Raw genomic sequence first — 19,171 nt, 5'->3', positions numbered from 1 at the left:
TACATATGACATAAGTAAGTCACCACATTTAAATAAAGAAAAGGCTAATACATTTTTCAAGTTGCTGTTATGTATAAGACTTAAAATACACCTTAAATGTAGAGAGATTAAGGACAGAAACAAGACAGACCCTGTAGAATGGGAGAAAATCTTTACCACCTGCACCTCAGATATAGTATTATTCTTCAGGATATATAAAGAACTCAAAAGACTTAACACCATAACAACTAATGCAAGCAATAAGTGTGCAAAGGAACAGAACAGGCATTTCACAGAGAAAGAAATAGGAATGGTCAACAACTATATGAAAAAATGCTCAACATCTCTAGCAATAAGAGAAATGCAGATTCAAAGTAAACTAAGATTTCATCTCACTCCAGTCAGAATGACAACAACCAAGGATACCAGCAACAATAAATGTTCACGAGGATGTGGGGAAAAGGGTATACTCATATATTGCTGGTGAGACTTCAAATTGGTACAACCACTCTAGAAAGCAATAAAGAGATTACTCAAAACCTCAGAATGAATTCACCATTTTTCCTGGCTAAACCACTCTGGTACAAATTCAAAATTGTTAAAATCAGCATAATACATGGACACAGCCACATCTATATTTATAGCAACTCAATTCACAATAGCTAAGCTATGGAACCAACCTAGCTGGACTTCAACAGATAAATGTATAAAGAAGATGTGGTGTGTATACACAATGGAATATTACTTAGCCATAAACAGAATGAAACTATCACAATTGCCAATAAATGGATGGATCTGTAGACTATCTTGTTAGTGAATTAAATTAATTCCCAAAACCAAAGGCCAAATATTCTCTTTGATATGTGGATACTAACACACAATGTGGGTATGTGAGGAAGAATAGAAGTTTATTGAATCAGAAAAATGGGGATGGAGGCAAGGGTGGTGGATAGGAATAGGAAAGAGTGGAATTAATCTGATATAATTTTCCCATGTACATATATGAATATAACACAGTGAGTTTCCACATCATGTACAACCACAGGACCAGGATCCTAATTAGAATAAGATATTCTTCATGTTTTTATAAATATGTCAAAGTATACTCTTCTTTCATGTATAACTAAAAAGAACAAATAAAATTCAAAGATACATTTGCTGAACTGGAATTAACAAAATTATTTCATACCTTCTAGATAAGATAGCTCTCTGCAAACTAAAAAAATGCTGACAGCTCTAATGAATTATATTTTAATATTCCATGCCCAAAATAAGTAAAATATTTAAAACACTTTTCTGTTACTGGGGATTCAACACAGGGGTACTGTTCAGCTGGGTCATAGCCCCACTTGTTTGTTTATTTGTTTGTTGAAGATGGGACCCTCCAAAATTGTACGGGCTGGTCTCAAACTTGTGATTCTTTTGGTTTGATTTCCGTCACTGGAATTACAGGTATGTGCCATCCTGCCCACCAGGGAAATTATTTCCCTGGAAGAGAATGTCATTGGTTAAATGTCAGATCTTTGCTCTTAATGAATAGAGGATGCAAAGATGATGTGTGATAAAGAAGCTATTGAGGTTATTTGGTGGGTACCCTAAAAGTGGTATATTGCATCTTTGAGATAAAAGCAAACTGAGGTGAGGCTGTTGAAATAGATACTGAATCAAATTTTTAGCCACAATTATAACAAAAATATGTAGCAATATTTATATTAATTGGATCATTTTTAATAATAATATTGGGTGTTGCATATGAGAAGACTCAATGGATGAGACACAGAATTACAATTGCCATAGGCTATGAGATGCCATTTGTTCTTTCCACATTTGTGAACAGGAAAATTGGAATGTCAAACAGAATGAGTTGTGATAATCACCCCTTTGTTAATCTGGTTTTATATACTAAGTTTCAATCATGGAAATTCTTGTGTCCATCTACATTGAATGTCTCAATATCTATTTTAGCTGAATATATGAAATCCCATATTATCTAGCTTATTTGTAACTGTGAAAAATTGATTTAATTTGAACTTGTTTTTGTTTCAGCACATCTCTTCCTTCTATGGGTATTTCATGGCAATGTATATTATGCTTATGGAAAATTAAGATGTTATTGCTGAAAGAAAGTGTGCCCAATAAAGAAAATTTTAGTAAATTTTATGTTATTTTATATTTAGTCACTCTTTTTCACAATACTGGGAATTGAACCCATAGACTCTAAAACTGTTCTACATCCCCAATCATTTTGATTTGATATTTTGCAACAGTATCTTGCTCAGTAACTGAAACTGGCATCAAATTTGTGATTCCTCTACATCAGACTCCTGAATTACTGGGATTACAGGCACTTGACAATGCACATGGCTATTTTTTAAAATAGGGTTTACAGAACAGGGTTTATAGCACATGATTTTAATCTGAGCAACTCAAAAGGCTACCTCAGCAATTTAGCAAGACTGTGCCTCAACATAAAAATCAATAAAACAATAAGGTCTGTGGATGCACCACCTAGATTTAATCCCAAGGGGGCAACTATCTTTGTATTTACATGTGTGTATTTAGTGGTACACAGGCATAATTGTTATTTGAGTCACATATTTATTACATAGATAAAACTTTATAACAGAAGATATGGTTAATTTCCAACTTATTCTGATAGTCACAAAATCTAATTAGTTCCCTTTTATTTTATTATTATGTATTTTTTAAGGTAAAACATGAACTGTCAACTGAGCAAAATTATAGATCTCTAAAGATTGTGTTTATATATAACTTTTATTTTTTCTTCCTTCTGGGGTTTTTATGAAGAGGTCCTAACTTAAGGCCTCTCCTCTTGGCTCCCAGAAAGCCAACATCCTCACATGATATTTCCTCTGTCTGTGTGCATCTCTGGAACCTCACCTTCCTAAGACATCAGTCAATTTGGATTAGGGCCTCAACCTTAAGATCACTTTTGACTTTCATTACCTCCATAAAGAATCCATCTCCAAATTTCTTCACATTGTTGGTAAGAAATTTAATATGTAAATTGTATAATTAAGATTAAAAAATGAGAAAGTGTCTTGAGGTCTTTGCTAGCAGTAATTTCTGAGAAGAACTTTGTTCTTGAAGTAAGGGTCAGGATTCCACAAAGCAATGTTTTTGATGACATCATTGTCCAATGTATTCAGTCACCTCTGGGTGCACACATACAAGCACATGCATACACATGCAAATCTAGAATGGAAAAGTGTAAGAGTAGTATACAGGAAAATCAATAATTAATAAAAGATTCCATCTCACCCCAATTAGAATGGCAATTATCAAGAATACAAGCAACAATAGGTGTTGGAGAGGATGTGGGGGAAAAGGTACACTCATACATTGCTGATGGGGTTGCAAATTAGTGCAGACACTCTGGAAAGCAGTATGGAGATTCCTCAGAAAGCTTGGAATGGAACCACCATTTGACACAGCTATCCCACTCTTTGGTCTATACCAAAGGACTTAAAATCAGCATACTAGAGGGGTTTTCAAGATGGTGGACTAGAGGGTGGTTGCATTTCATGTTGCTCCAGGATGCAGGATTCAAAAGAGGAGATAGTGAGAGACTTGGGAACAACTCAAAGTCGCTGGGTGAGTCTCACCCATTGGGGAGGCGTCCCGGATGGGGCGGTAGTCCCGGAACACAGGGAACTTTGTGAAGTAGAGTTACCTGACGAGACGCCCTTCCCCACATTGGAGGGGTAAACACGGACAACTAGGAACATCGTAGAGGTGGCTGCTCAGCACAGCGCTTGGACTCGGAGCAACCACTGGGGCTCTGGGTGGCTGCCTGAGGAGGAGCTGCATGGCGAGCTGTTTAGACTCAGAATGACCCCTTCTGAACACTGGGGGGGGGCTGCCCAAAGGAAGAGGAGGAACATGGCGGGTCGCTTGGTCTAGGAGTGACTGCATCAGAGCTACAGGCAGTTGCCAGAGGAGGAGGAGAGTGGTGAGTTGTTTGGACTCAAAGCGACTGCTCCTGAACACCAGTGGCCTGCCTGAAGGAGGAGCACGGTGGGTCGGTGGGTCGCTTGGTCTCTGAGTGACCGCTTCTGAACACCCGGGGGGCTAACCCGAGAAGGAGGAGGAACAGGGTGGGTCACTTGGACTTGGAGTGACTGCCTAGGGCTACGGGGAGTTGGCGGGAGGAGGAGACACGAAGTGAGTTGCTTGGACTCCTAGTGACTGCGTCGGAACACTGGGCGGCTGTCCGGAGGAAGAGGTGTGTGGGGGGTCTCTGGGTCTCGGAGCTATTGTACGGGGCTCCAGGTGGAGGCTCAGAGGAGGGGCCACATAGCCAGGCGATTAGGTGCAGAGCAGGGTCCCAGGACTGGCTTCTTGCTGGAAGAGCCCCACAGAGACACGCCTAGGGGCAGAGCAAAGTTTTCAAGACTGCGGGCAGATTCTCTGAGGAGAGGCAGCCTAAGGAGACTCGTCTGCGAAGGGTGAGGCTCCCAGGCCCAGGAGGTAGGTCCGGGCCCCTGGGAACATTGCAGAGGAAGGCAGGCCAGCCCAGGTGGTAGTTGTAGATTGAGGGAAACCTCTAGGAGGGGAACTGACCAGCAAGACCTCCCCACCGGGTAAGTATTCCCTGCTGGGTGAGGTTTTCCCACAAGTACAGTAAAACCAGAGACACAGGCACAAACAGGACTTGCCTCAGCCCGCAGTCTAGTTCCCCTTTGGATGACCATTGGTCAACAAGTGGAGGCACCTCTGCCCACTAGCAGGCAATATACCCCACCTGAGGGTCACCAAACCTAGAGAGGCAGCTTCCTTGTGGAGCACTGCATTATCAACTTCCTCCAAGACTTCAGGCTACTGAAGGAAAAGAAGGGATATACTACAATCTTCAGGGACATTATAAGTCAATAGAGGAAATCTGCAATATCCTAAGGACCCCCTGATTCCTGAACAATATGAGAAAACAAGGGAAGAAATGTCCCAAACAAATCTAGATGTTACATCAATAAAATCCAATGACAGCATGGCAGAAGAAATGACAGAAAGGGAGTTCAGAATGTACATAATTAAAATGATCAGAGAAGCAAACAATGAGATGAAAGAGCAAATGCAGGCATTGAATGATGAGATGAAAGCACAAATGCAGACATTGAATGATCACACCAATCGACAGTTAAAAGAGCAAATACAGAAAACAAAAGATCATTTCAATAAAGAGTTAGAGATATTGAAAAAAACCAAACAGAAATCCTTGAAATGAAGGAAACAATAAACCAAATTAAGAACTCCATAGAAAGCATAACCAATAGGATAGAACACCTGGAAGACAGAACCTCAGATATTGAAGACAAAATTTTTAACCTTGAAAACAAAGAAGAACAAACAAAGAAGATGGTAAGAAATCATAAACAGAAGCTCCAAGAACTATGGGATATCATGAAAAGGCCAAACTTGAGAATTATTGGGATTGAGGAAGGCTTAGAGAAACAAACCAAAGGAATGAACAATCTATTCAATGAAATAATATCCGAAAATTTCCCAAATCTGAAGAATGAAATGGAAAATCAAGTTCAAGAGGCTTATAGGACTCCAAATACACAAAATTACAACAGACCCACACCAAGGCACATTATAATGAAAATACCTAACATACAAAATAAAGACAGAATTTTAAAGGCTGTGAGAGAAAAGAACCAAATTACATTCAAGGGGAAACCAATACGGATATCAGCAGATTTTTCAATCCAGACCCTAAAAGCTAGAAGAGCCTGGAACATTTTTCAAGTTCTGAAAGAAAATGGATGCCAACCAAGAATCTTATACCCAGCAAAACTTACCTTCAAATTTGACGATGAAATAAAATCATTCCATGATAAACAAAAGCTAAAAGAATTTACAAAAAGAAAGTCAACATTACAGAACATTCTCAGCAAAATATTCCATGAGGAAGAGATGAAAAATAAAGAAGCAAATCAGAAAACGGAGGAATTGTCCTAAAGGAAATCTCAAATAAGGAGGAACCAAGGTATGTCAAAAAAATAAATAAATAAATAAATAAATAAATAAAATTTAAAAAATGAACCAAATGACCAGGAATATAAATCATATCTCAATAGTAACCCTGAATGTTAATGGCCTGAATTCATCAATCAAAAGACATAGACTGGCAGATTGGATTAAAAAGAAAGATCCAACAATATGTTGCCTGCAAGAGACTCACCTGATAGAAAGAGATACTCATGGACTAAAGGTGAAAGGATGGGGAAAAACATACCATGCACATGGACTCAGCAAAAAAGCTGGAGTATCCATACTCATTTCAGATAATGTGGACTTCAAGCCAAAGTAGTCAGAAGGGATAAAGAAGGACATTTCATACTGCTTAAGGGAAGCATAAATCAGCAAGATATAACAATAATAAACATCTATGCCCCAAACAGTGGCTCATCCATGTATGTTAAACAAATCCTTCTCAATTTTAGAAACCAAATAGACCATAACACAATAATACTAGGTGATTTTAACACGCCTTTCTCACCACTGGACAGATCTTACAACAAAAATTGAACAAAGAAACCATAGATCTCAATAACACAATCAATAATTTAGACTTAACAGACATTTATAGAATATACCATCCAACCAAGAGCGAATACACTTTCTTCTCAGCAGCACATGGATCCTTCTCTAAAATAGACCGTATATTATGCCACAAAGCTAATGTTAGCAAATACAAGAGGATAGAGACACTACCTTGTATTCTATCAGATCATAATGGATTGAAGTTAGAAATAAATGAAAGAGTAAAAAACAGAAACTATTCCAACACCTGGAGATTAAACAATATGCTATTATATGATGAATAGATAACAGAAGATATTAGGAAGGAAATTTAAAAATTCTTAGAGGTAAATGAGAACAAAGAAACATCATATCAAAATCTCTGGGACACTATGAAAGCAGTACTTAGAGGAAAATTTATTTCATGGAGTGCATTTAATAAAAGAAGTAAAACTCAAAAAATAAACGACCTAACACTACAGCTCAAAGTCCTAGAAAAAGAAGAACACACCAACACCAAAAGTAGAAGACAGGAAATAGTTAAACTCAGAGCTGAAATCAACAAAATTGAAACAAAAGAAACAATACAAAAAATTGACAAAATAAATAGTTGGTTCTTCAAAAAAATAAACAAAATTGATAAACCTTTAGCCGCACTAACAAAGAGAAGATGAGAGAAAAACCAAATCACTAAAATTCAGAATGAAAAGGAAATATCACAACAGACACGACTGAAATACAAAACATAATTAGAAGCTATTTTGAAAATCTATACTCCAACAAAATAGAAAATTTTGAAGACATCAGCAGGTTTCTAGAGACATATGAATTGCCTAAACTATATGAGGAGGACATACACAATTCAAATAGATCAATTTCAAGAAATAGAAGAAGTCATCAAAAGCCTACCAACAAAGAAATGTCCAGGACCAGATGGGTTCTCAGCCAAGTTCTACAAACCTTTAAAGAGCTCATTCCAATACTCCTCAAAGTATTCCATGAAATAGAAGAGGAAGGAACCCTCCCAAACTCATTCTATGAAGCCAATATCACCCTGATACCTAAACCAGACAGAGACACATTGAGGAAAGAATATTTCAGACCAATATCCTTAATGAACATCAATGCAAAAATTCTAAACCAAACTTTAGCAAATCGCATACAAAAACATTAAAAAAATAGTGCACCATGATCAAGTGGGTTTCATCCCAGGGATGCAAGGTTGGTTCAACATCAGGAAATCAATAAATGTCATTCACCATATCAATAGACTTAAAGTCAAGAATCACATGATTATTTCAATAGATGCAGAAAAAGCTTTTGATAAAATACAGCACCCCTTCATGCTCAAAACACTAGAAAAAATAGGGATAGTGGGAACATTCCTTAACATTGTAAAGGCCATCTATGCTAAGCCCATGGCTAATATCATTCTAAATGGTGAAAAACTGAAAGCATTCCCCCTAAAAAGTGGAACAAGGCAGGGATGCCCTCTTTCACCACTTCTTTTCAATATCGTCCTTGAAAATCTAGCCAGAGCAATTAGACAGACCAAAGGAATTAAAGGGATACGAATAGGAAAAGAAGAACTCAAACTATCCCTATTTGCTGATGATATGATGGTATACTTAGAGGAACCAGGAAATTCCACCAGAAAACTTTTAGTTCTCATAAGTGAATTCAGTAAAGTAGCGGGATATAAGATCAATGCACATAAATCTAATGCATTTTTATACATAAGTGATGAATCTTCAGAAAGAGAAATTAGGAAAACTACCCCATTCACAATAGCATCAAAAAAAATAAAATACTCGGGAATCAATCTCACAAAAGAGGTGAAAGACCTCTACAATGAGAACTACAGAACACTAAAGAAATTAAAGAAAACCTTAGAAGATGGAAAGATCTCCCATGTTCTTGGATAGGCAGAATTCATATTGTCAAAATGGCCATACTACCAAAAGTGCTATACAGATTCAATGCTATTCCAATTAAAATCCCAATGATGTACCCTACAGAAATAGAGCAAGCAATTATGAAATTCATCTGGAAGAATAAAAAACCCAGAATAGCTAAAGCAATCCTTGGCAGAAAGTGAAGCAGGGGTATCGCAATACCAGATCTTCAACTCTACTACAAAGCTATAGTAACAAAAACAGCAAGGTATTGGTACCAAAATAGAAAGGTGGATCAATGGTACAGAATAGAGGACACGGACACAAACCCAAATAAATTCAATTTTCTCATACTAGACAAAGATGCCAAAAATATGCAATGGAGAAAAGATAGCCTCTTCAACAAATGGTGCTGGGAGAATTGGAAATCCATATGCAACAGAATGAAACTAAACCCATATCTCTCACCGTGCACGAAACTAAACTCAAAATGGATTAAGGACCTCGGAATCAGACCAGAGACCCTGCATCTTATAGAAGAAAAGTAGGTCCAGAGCTTCAACATGTCAGCTTAGGACCAGACTTCCTCAACAGGATTCCCATAGCACAAGAAATAAAAGCAAGAATCAATAACTGGGATAGATTCAAACTAAAAAGCTTTCTCTCAGCAAAGGAAACTATCAGCAATGCCAAGAAAGAGCCTACAGAGTGGGAGAAAATCTTTGCCAATCATACTTCAGATAGAGCACTAATCTCCAGAATCTGTAAAGAACTCAACAAACTCTACACCAAGAATGCAAATAATCCAATCGACAAATGGGCTAAGGAAATGAATAGACACTTCTCAGAAGAAGATATACAAGCAATCAACAAACATATGAAAAAATGTTCAACATCTCTAGTAATAAGAGAAATGCAAATCAAAACCACCCTAAGATTCCATCTCACCCCAATTAGAATGGCGATTATCAAGAATACAAGCAACAACAGGTGTTGGCAAGGATGTGGGGAGAAAGGTACACTCATACATTGCTGGTGGGGCTGCAAATTAGTGCAGCCACTCTGGAAAGCAGTGTGGAGACTCCTTAGAAAACTTGGAATGGAACCACCATTTGACCCAGCTATCCCACTCCTTGGCCTATACCCAAAGGACTTAAAATCAGCATACTACAGAGATACAGTCACATCAATGTTCAAAGTTGCTCAGTTCACAATAGCCAGATTGTGGAACCAACCTAGATGTCCTTCAACTGATGAATGGATAAAGAAACTGTGATATATATATATATATATTCCATTGTGTGTGTGTGTGTATATATATATATATATATATATACACAATGGAATATTACTCAGCCATAAAGAATGATAAAATTATGGCATTTGCAGGCAAATGGATGAAATTGGAGACTATCATGCTAAGTGAGATAAGCCAATCTCAAAAAACCAAAGGACAAATGATATCGCTGATAAGTGGATGATGACACCTAATGGGGGGTGGGAGGGCTTAGTGTTAGGGTTAGGGAGGGGGGCAAGAATGGAGGAAGGAAGGTCTGTATAGAGGGAAAAGAGGGGTCGGAGGGGTGGGGGAAGGGAAAAAATAACAATGAATCAAACAACATTACCCTATGTAAATTTATGATTACACAAATGGTATGCCTTTACTCCATGTACAAACAGAGAAACAACATGTATCCCATTTTTTTACAATAAAATAAAATAAAATCATAAGTCATGTGCTATAAAAGCAAAATTAGCATATATGTGTTCAGCTGTCCCTTGCAAGCAACAGACAAGGGCCAGGTATTTGCAAGGGTATTGTCCTTTGGAGGTTGAACTATTACTATAAGATATGATAAGTAAATATCATTGCTTACAGAATGATCTCATAATTACTTTTTGCTGTATTTGTAAATTATCTTGAAGTTGAAGAAATGTCCTGGAATTTTTTTTTGGGGGGGGGTCATTGGCTATGAATTTTTTTAGTGTCTCTTCACTGATGTTGGCTTAAATCTCCAATTCTCTTCTGCATTGACTGTTCCAAAAATGTCCTTTACTCTTCTTTTTTTTTGAAAATTCAGCTTTGAACCTGTATACCATTCCTTTCTTTCCAGTGTAATGCATGTTCTAAAATGATATTACTCCATTTTAAATTGTGTTCATCACATCATAATCAGGTGGGTACTTGTTTCATCCATCAATTTTACTTTTGGGTCAGTATCTGTTACACTGTCCTGTGGTTTGCATCCTCCAGTGGCAGGTAAATGGAATCTTTGCATTGTCACACAGGGCTTTGTGCCAAACAGAGTGTAGTCAAGTCAAGAGGATAAACCCTTATGTGAAGATAGTTTGGCCAGATATTTCTGCATCTAAAGGTGAGTTGAAGGGCACCTGGGTAACTCATACCAAGAGAATTTCTGAGTGCAGCCTCATTGTAAGGCAGTAGCAAATGAAGTTGGGCCTGGCAGGTGGTAGCAAGCTACCACTTTCCTGGCCTCCATCTCACATGCTGAGTAATTGAGTCCATCCTCTCCTCATTAGAGGTTACAGCATCCACCCAACTCCACTTAGAAATCAAACTTCCCAAGTACCAGCTGTCTCCTGTTTGGGCGTTACAAGAAGGAGGGGTGTCCCACCAGGATTGGAGTGATGTTTGCCAATTCAAACATAACCTAACCCACCAAGCTGCACTGCATGCTCCCCTCCCCTGTCCTGTCAACAGCCATCAATCCATGTGGCTGCTATAGTCCTTGGTCAGTCTCCTGACTCAGAACACAGACCTGGAGGAGTGGGTTTGGATGGCAATGCTGCAGGGAATGGTGATAAGGTGGGTGACCCAGCATCCATTCCATACCACTTTGGACATCCCTAGTTAACTTTACATTTTGTGGCAAATTGCTTGAAGAAGGTACACCATGCTACCTGGCCCTGTCAAATGAGGACCAAGTCACCTAGCAGACCAGGAGGATACAGTGGGCTGTCAGTCTTCAGCTATGTCCCTTCTCCGGGACAGGGCTGGTTAGATGAAAAGACTCCAACACACCCCGGCTACTCTGCTCCTGGGTGATGATGTTAGGATCACATTTCTGGAAAAGAACAGGTCACTGAGGCTCACTCCCTTCATCTTACCTCCTACAATCACAGCTGAGCCTGCACTTGTTTTGAATCTTGATCTGAAACCTCCAGGGCCTGAAGCCTCTCTGGCTGCCATGGGAACGATGACGTCATCACGCTCTCATTCCACCTTTCTGTGACATCAGGAGGAATCTCCAGCTCATTCAGGATCTCAGCGAAGTCACTCATGGAAACCCACATTGCCCAAGGCCCAGATATAACCCCTGGACAGAGAAACAGAGTGCATTCTCTTACCCGCACCCTTCAAACTCAAAATTCCGGATGCCAACCACTTGCACTTTGAACATTGTAGCTCTTGTGTCTTTTGCTCAACCTTCACAGCAGCACTGGTAACCAAGTTAGGCTTTTCTTTGAGAAGGATCACACCAAGATAGAAGGAATTTGAACAGAAATAAATGAATGTGAGTTAAATGGATATGATTTTCTGCAACTAATCACACTGTAATGATTCTTGAATGAAATTGCTGCAAACAAAACTACCAGAAGGTTGAAAATTAGATGAGGTTTTCCTTATTTTTCTTTTTTCTTTTTCCTGCCAACAAATAATGTGCCTGGGATCACTGACCCCATGAGCCTTATTTACAGAGAGTGTTTGGCTATGTTTCCCTAATTTAGGAAAATTGGCTTCGCCATTGAGAAATACCTTCCTCAGCCCCCCATAACTGAAAAAAACTGGCAAGATCTAGCACCTCCACTAGGCTATTTTTCCCAGATATCTGGTAGTTAGAATATTTCAAAGGAAAAGGCCAGCAGAAATAAAGTGAGAATGGAATGAATAGATCAGGGTACAGGTGTAAATGATCCCAAAAATCCCTTTTATAATAACAACATGAGCACATAATATTTTCCACACTTTCCTGCCTCTCCTCATGCCCCAGAACACCATGGATTACTGGGATAATTGTCAGCTCACTGTTCAACTACAACTGTTTTCCTCCTTATATTGGGTTAAATCTTTCTCTCACGATACCACCATGACTGTGGGTCTTGATATACAACCAAGGTTTCTAGCGTGATTGTTCTCCAAAGTGCAATTAAAAGTTCATTAAAAATTGTTCAGCTTTGCCTTGGGATGTTTTTCCTGAAAATCAGTTCACAGAGTCAGACCAGAAATGCAACCCATTACCCACATTACAGAGCCTCTTCAGATAGCACCAACCTTCCAATTTCTAAACATTTTCTCTTCTGTTAAATCAAGTGAATAGGACACGATAGGAAAAGTACCAGTTTGAGTGAAAGCTCAATCCTAAGAGAGATTTCAGGGTGGAGCTCCAGTGCCTGTCAGCAATTTCCCCAGTGACCTGTATTTCAAGAGTAGGTATTCCTGAAGGTGAGACAACTCTCAGGAACTGATATGTTATATCATTCTCAAGAACATGCTGACATGGTATTGAATCAGCAAGGTAGTGAAGAAGAAATTGCTCACCATGTTTCCATGGCATGAAATTCAAAATGTCAACTGCAGTAGTGTTTTCAAGGTAGTAGCCTGCTTTGGCACACATTACATCCTCCATGCAAATGAGGGAGACTTCTATAGCTGGGAGATTTCAAACACAACTTCAATGTCAACTGGAAAACCAAGAGGTGAAGACAAACAACAACTGCCTTTGGTCCTCCATTTTATCAGCCTGTTGTGCTTTGTTTTGGGATAGATATAATATTATTAAAGAATTGTAAAAAAAAAAAAAAAAAAAAAGAATTGTATGATTTGGAGCTGAATACATATCTTATTTTCTGCTGGTATCATTCAGGAGGCAGAGGGGGTATATAATACCTGGTTTCCCCATATCATTTAATGTACAATCTCAGTGCTAATGAAATATTTTTATAGAAATTGTTAATTTTGATGGATGTCCCTAAGAGATGCTGTGTAGAAGTCAGTGAAGGATGTGGTGTTCTCATCCTTACCATAGTTTTGGGAATGATTGTGCTTTGTTGAGTAAGGAATAACACATGAACTCTTATTTGAAAGAACAGACATTGAAAGATTGAAATCAGAGACATTTGGTATGTGGCAGGTTTGTGGTGGTGGATATAAGCAATTACAAGAAAAAGAAAAGAATTTTTAATTTTGGAAATGCTTTATTATTTGATTATCCTGCTCAGTACATCCTATCATAACTTTAGGTATTCTTTAAAATTTTCTCTTCATGAAAATCAGGGTCTTCTTATTTGTATTTTATATTGTGTCTTCATTTTTGTATTTTAGCAGAGATGTTTTTGTTTAAATTTCTGATGATGTGTTGCACTCTTTATTTTAAGAGTCATAGTTCATTTCCACATTTCCAAATTTATACTTGTTTAAATTCAAGTCCTTGGGAATAGATGCTCTGGTGTAAGGAAACCTTACTCCATAGGTTATGAACCATGAAAGCTAAATCTGCATATGTGTAATCAGCTATCCCTTGCAAGCAACAGGAAAGAGGCAGAAATTTGCAAGGGCATTGATGTCCTTTGCAAGTTAAACTATTGTCAGTAATTATCATTGCTGACAAATAACCTCACAATTACTTCTTACTGTATTTGAATGTATTATGAAGCTGAAGAAGTGTCCTGGGATATTTTTGGAGACCAATAACAATGACTATTTTCTTTAGTGTCTCTTCACTGAAGTTGGTTTTCATCTCCAACACACTTCATTGATTGCTCCAAAAATTTTCTTTACTCTTCACTTTTTGATCATTCAGCTTTGAACCTGTGTACTATTCCTCTCTTCCAGTGTGATGCATGCTCAAAAATGATATTATTCCATTATAAATTGTGCTCTTCTTGCCATCATTGGGCACTTTTTTCATCCATCATATTGACTAATTTGGAGCATCATTGTGCCATCACCAGTGAAACTTTCCTGTAGTCTGTATCCTAAAAGGGCTGGTAAATGGACCCTTAGCATTTTCACAGAGCACCTTTTAGCAGACATGCATTAGTCAGGACATGAGAATGAACACTTATGTGAGGACAGATGGGCCAGAAATTTCTGCATCTATAAGTGAGTTGAAGGGCCCCTAGGAAACTCATTCCAAGGGAATTTCTGAATGCAGTCAAGTTGTAAGGCAGCAGCAAAGGAGGTGAATACATATCTTAACTTCTGCTGATATAATTCAGGAGGCACAGGGTATATATAAAACCTGGTTTCTCAGTATTATTTGAGGTAGAGTCTCCAAACTAATGAAGCATTTTTATAGACATTGCTAATTTTGATGGATTTCCTTAAGATATGCTATGTAGAACTGGGTAAGAGTTGCAGTGTTCTCATCTTAACCAAGGTGGTTGAAATACTTTGATTGTGCTTTGTAGCATAACAAATGACACAGAATTTCTGAATGCAGGCTAGTTGTAAGGCAGCAGCAAAGGAGGTGTGGCCTGGCAGGTGGAGTGCACACAGACTATGTCTCCTAGCTTGCTACCATTTTCCTGGACTCAGTCCCACATGCTGACTCCTCTCCTCATTAGAAATCACAGTATCCACACACCTCCACTTAGAAATCTAACTTTTCCAGGTTCAAGCTGTCTCCGGTTTAGTCATTACAAGACAGGTGTGTCCCACCAGAATTGGTGTGATGTTTTCCAACTCAATCATCACCTAACCCACTGAGCTTCACTGCATCCTCCCCTGCCCTGAGTCATAAACAACAACAGTCTGTATGTCTTGGAGCACCATAGGTCAGGTCCCTTACTCAGCAAAATACTGGATGAGCCCAGATGTGGAGGAGAGGTTTCTGAGTGCTATACCACAGGGAACTGTGATGAGCTGGATGATGCACATGCCCTTCTGCATCCCTCCATTCATCTCCAGTCCACTAAACCTGTTGAGGAATAATTGTTTGCAGAAGGATCAGGGTGACCAGGCTGCCATGATGCCTAGTGCCATGCAAGGACAGTGCCACATATCTGGTCTGGAGAATAATGTGAGCTGTTGATTTCAGTGGGGTTTCTTCTCATGGATGGAGCTGGTTAGATCAAAAGTCCTCACTCAGAATTATGCCCCAACATACCCTGGTTCCTCTACTCCTGGGCAAGGATGTTCAGAGCTCACATCTTGAAAAGAGTAGCCCCCCCCAGGACTCATTCCCTTTGTCTTCCCTCTTACAATCACAGCTGAGCTGACACTTGTTTAGTATCTTAATCTGAGCAGCCTGGACCAGAAACCTCTCTGGTGGCCATGGCACTCGTGATATCCTCATGTTCTCATTCCACTTTTCTGTGACATCTGGAGGTATCTGCCCACACAGCCAGTTTCTCAGGGAAGCCACTCATGAAAATCTATGTTGACCTAGACCAAGACACAACCTCTGGGGAGAGAACAAAGAGCATTCCTCTACTGGAGCCTGGAACCTCTGCACCCTTCAAACCCAACATGCCAGATGACAAAACCTTTGACTTTGAATATTGTAGATCCTGTGTTTTTTGCTCTACCTTCTCAGGAGCACTGGTAACCAAGTTAGAATTTCTTTGAGAAGGATCACATCATGGTAGAAGGAATTTGAGTGCAAATAAATGAATGAGAGTTCAATGGATATGATTTTCTGTAACCAATCACACTGTAATCATTCTTTTTTTTGGGGGGGGGGGTTTCCTATTTTAATTTTTTTTTATTTTAAACAAATGGGATACATGTTGTTTCTCTGTCTGTACATGGCGTAAAAGCATACCATTTGTGTAATCATAAATTTACATAGGGTAATGTTGTTTGATTCATTCTGCCATTTTTCCCTTCCCCCCTCCCCTCCCACTCTTCCCCTCCATCTATACAGTCCTTCCTTCCTCCATTCCTGCCCCCCTCCCTAAACCCAACTCCGACCCCAACACTAACCCTTCCCACCCCCCATTATGTGTCATCATCCACTTATTAGCGATATCATTCTTCCTTTGGTTTTTTGAGACTGGCTTATCTCACTTAGCATGATATTCTCCAGTTTCATCCATTTGCCTGCAAATGCCATAATTTTATCATTCTTTATGGCTGAGTAATATTCCATTGTATATATATACCACATTTTCTTTATCCATTCATCAATTGAAGGACATCTAGGTTGGGTCCACAATCTGGCTATTGTGAACTGAGCAGCTATGAACATTGATGTGGCTGTATCTCTGTAATATGCTGATTTTAAGTCCTTTGGGTATAGGCCAAGGAGTGGGATAGCTGGGTCAAATGGTGGTTCCATTCCAAGTTTTCTAAGGAGTCTCCATACTGCTTTCCAGAGTGGCTGCACTAATTTGCAGCCCCACCAGCAATGTAAGAGTGTACCTTTCTCCCCACATCCTCGCCAACACCTGTTGTTGTTTGTATTCTTGATAATCGCCATTCTAATTGGGGTGAGATGGAATCTTAGGGTGGTTTTGATTTGCATTTCTCTTATTACTAGAAATGTTGAACATTTTTCCATATGTTTGTTGATTGCTTGTAGATCTTCTTCTGTGAAGTGTCTATTCATTTCCTTAGCCCATTTGTCAGTTGGATTATTTACATTCTTGGTGTAGAGTTTGTTGAGTTCTTTATAGATTCTGGAGATTAGCGCTCTATCTGAAGTATGATTGGCAAAGATTTTCTCCCACTCTGTAGGCTCTTTCTTCGCATTGCTGATAGTTTCCTTTGCTGAGAGAAAGCTTTTTAGTTTGAATCTATCCCAGTTATTAATTCTTGTTTTTATTTCTTGTGCTATGGGAGTCCTGTTGAGGAAGTCTGGTCCTAAGCCGACATGTTGAAGCTCTGGACCTACTTTTTCTTCTATAAGATGCAAGGTCTCTGGTCTGATTCTGAGATCCTTAATCCATTTTGAGTTTAGTTTCGTGCATGGTGAGAGATATGGGTTTAGTTTCATTCTGTTGCATATGGATTTCCAATTCTCCCAGCACCATTTGTTGAAGAGGCTATCTTTTCTCCATTGCATATTTTTGGCCCCTTTGTCTAGTATGAGGAAATTGTATTTATTTGGGTTTGTGTCCGTGTCCTCTATTCTGTACCATTGATCCACCTTTCTATTTTGGTACCAATACCATGCCGTTTTTGTTACTATTGCTTTGTAGTAGAGTTGAAGATCTGGTATTGCGATACCCCCTGCTTCACTCTTTCTGCCAAGGATTGCTTTAGCTATTCTGGGTTTTTTATTCATCCAGATGAATTTCATAATTGCTTGCTCTATTTCTGTAAGGTACATCATTGGAATTTTAATTGGAATTGCATTGAATCTGTATAGCACTTTTGGTAGTATGGCCATTTTGACAATATTAATTCTGCCTATCCAGGAACATGGGAGATCTTTCCATCTTCTAAGGTTTTCTTTAATTTCTTTCTTTAGTGTTCTGTAGTTCTCAGTGTAGAGGTCTTTCACCTCTTTTGTGAGATTGATTCCCAAATACTTTATTTTTTTCAAAGCTATTGTGAATGGGGTAGTTTTCCTAATTTCTCTTTCTGAAGAATCATTGCTTATGTATAAAAATGCATTAGATTTATGTGCATTGATCTTATATCCCGCTACTTTACTGAATTCACTTATGAGATCTAAAAGTTTTCTGGTGGAATTTCCTGGTTCTCTAAGTATACCATCATATCATCAGCAAATAGGGATAGTTTGAGTTCTTCTTTTCCTATTCGTATCCCTTTAATTTCTTTGGTCTGTCTAATTGCTCTGGCTAGATTTTCAAGGACGATATTGAATAGAAGTGGTGAAAGAGGGCATCCCTGCCTTGTTCCAGTTTTTAGAGGGAATGCTTTCAGTTTTTCACCATTTAGAATGATATTAGCCGTGGGTTTAGCGTAGACGGCCTTTACAATGTTAAGGAATGTTCCCACTATCCCTATATTTTCTAGTGTTTTGAGCATGAAGGGGTGCTGTATTTTATCAAATGCTTTTTCTGCATCTATCGAAACAATCATGTGATTCTTGACTTTAAGTCTATTGTTATGGTGAATGACATTTATTGATTTCCTGATGTTGAACCAACCTTGCATCCCTGGGATGAAACCCACTTGATCATGGTGCATTATCTTTTTAATATGTTTTTGTATGCGATTTGCTAAAATTTTGTTTAGAATTTTTGTGTCAATGTTCATTAAGGATATTGGTCTGAAATTTTCTTTCCTCGATGTGTCTCTGTCTGGTTTAGGAATCAGGGTAATATTGGCTTCATAGAATGAGTTTGGGAGAGTTCCCTCCTCTTCTATTTTCTGGAATACTTTGAGAAGTATTGGAATGAGTTCTTCTTTAAAAGTTTTGTAGAACTCGGCTGAGAACCCATCTGGTCCTGGATTTTTCTTTGTTGGAAGGCTTTTGATGACTTCTTCTATTTCATTACTTGAAATTGGTCTATATAAATTGTGTATGTCCTCCTCGTTCAGTTTAGGCAATTCATATGTCTCTAGAAACCTGTTGATGTCTTCGAAATTTTCTATTTTGTTGGAGTATAGATTTTCAAAACAGCTTCTAATTATGTTTTGTATTTCACTCGTGTCTGTTGTGATATTTCCTTGTTCATTCCGAATTTTAGTGATTTGGGTTTTCTCTCGTCTTCTCTTTGTTAGTGTGGCTAAAGGTTTATCAATTTTGTTTATTTTTTCGAATAACCAACTATTTATTTTGTCAATTTTTTGTATTGTTTCTTTCGTTTCAATT

Source organism: Sciurus carolinensis, chromosome 2, assembly GCF_902686445.1.
Source record: "Sciurus carolinensis chromosome 2, mSciCar1.2, whole genome shotgun sequence".
NCBI lineage: Eukaryota > Metazoa > Chordata > Mammalia > Rodentia > Sciuridae > Sciurus > Sciurus carolinensis.
This window is presented reverse-complemented; position numbering follows the sequence as displayed.